This window comes from Pteropus vampyrus, unplaced genomic scaffold, assembly GCF_000151845.1.
Source record: "Pteropus vampyrus isolate Shadow unplaced genomic scaffold, Pvam_2.0 Scaffold419, whole genome shotgun sequence".
Taxonomy (NCBI): domain Eukaryota; kingdom Metazoa; phylum Chordata; class Mammalia; order Chiroptera; family Pteropodidae; genus Pteropus; species Pteropus vampyrus.
The window spans coordinates 812037-813720 of record NW_011889200.1 but is presented as its reverse complement, the minus strand read 5'-3'; the positions used below and the strand labels follow the sequence as shown (position 1 = coordinate 813720).

Sequence of the window (1684 nt, the reverse complement as noted above, 5' to 3'; positions counted from 1 at the left end):
TTATGCTCAATATTATATTTGTGAAATAAATCTATGTTTTTTGTAACAGCACTCCATTCATTTCCATTGCTGCTACAATTTTATTGTTTGAATATAACATAATTTGTTCACTTTGTTGTTGACAGACATTTGGGTTATTTACTACAAATAATGTTGGTATGAACATTCTCATACATTTCTTTTGGCAATTCTGTTGTGCTTATATATCTGATCAGAATTACTAAGGAATATGGTAAGCTCTAATATATACAAAACATCAGTTTTCCAGAGTAATTATATCAGTTTACACTCCCACCTGCAGTGTATTAGAGTACCCATGTGTATTTCTTTGACATTTTTTTTTTAGAAATAAATGATATTTATTCAAGGGTCTTAAGGTTTGCAATCCGGCAACACAATTAGGCAATACGCAGAGTGTTCCCTTTAATTTTAGCATTCTCGATGGTTGTGGAGTATTATCTGATTATGATTTCAATTTGCATTTACTTGATAACTAACAAAATTGAGCACCTTTTTATTGTCTTATTGACCACTTGGATATCCTATTTTTCATGGAGTTGTTCAAGATTTGTCATTAAAAAATAATTTGGTAGACTTTTTCTTATTGACTTGTAGCTTTGTATATATTCGGAACATAAGCCCTTCTCAGATACAAGTATTCCAAATATTTTCTCCCATTCTGTGACCTGCCTTTTCACTCTCTTAATGTCTTAATTTTAATGAAGGAAAATTTACTTTTTTTAGGGTCAGTGCTTTTTGTGTCCTTTTAAAGAAATGCTTGACTACATCAAGGTCATTAAGACATTATCCTATGTTATCTTCAATAACTTTTATTTCTTTCACCTTTTACTTTTAATCTATAATCCATTTAGAATTAAATTTTGCTTGAAATAGATACAAAGGATCATTTGAATCAATTTAGTAACCCCATTAATCCAAAATCACTTATCGAAAGGACCATTTTCTCCTACTGCATTGTTATGGATTCTTTGTCACAACTTAAATGATAATATATGTGTGGATCTGTTTTTGGACTCTTCTATTGTTCTATTTTTTGTATATTTACAACATTAAGAAATTAGTTTAATTATTATTGTTTTGTAAAATATCTTTTTTTTTTTTAAACGCCTACAGCACCTGGTATTCCTAGATGGTCTCCCATCCAAGTATTAACCAGGCCCGACCCTGCTTAGCTTCCAAGATCAGACAAGATCAAGCACGTTCAGTGTGGCATGGTCGTAGACATTGTAAAATATCTTGATTTCTATAAATCATCAAACTTTTTTTCTACAAGATTTTCTATGTTATTTTTGCCATTTGCAATTCTATGTAAAATTTAGAATTAATTTGTCAATTTCCATAAAAAATAAGCCTACTGGAATTATTTTGAAACTAAGATCAAGTCGAAGAAAATTAACATATTTAAAATATAGATTCTTCCAACACATATCCAATGTAGAATTATTTATTTTTTATGTTTCTAATCCCCCCCACTTCCACCCCTGACCAACAGATGTTGCCATCTCACCTTAAGAACTGGATCTCTGAAGGTGGGGCGCCTCCTCCCATGCGCTCTCAGTGCACACCCGGGGCCTGGAGAGTCCAAGGCCTGGCACACCTAGGGTATGGGCCATGGCTCCGCTGGGGCTCGAACCCAGGACCTTCTGTGTGTAAAGCAGACGTG

General features: G+C 33.1%; 1 pseudogene; it reads right to left on the bottom strand.

The window, feature by feature from the left end:
- Positions 1 to 1125: 1125 nt before the first annotated feature.
- LOC111732019 lies at positions 1126 to 1244 on the bottom strand (annotated as a pseudogene).
- Between the last annotated feature and the right edge of the window lie 440 nt (positions 1245 to 1684).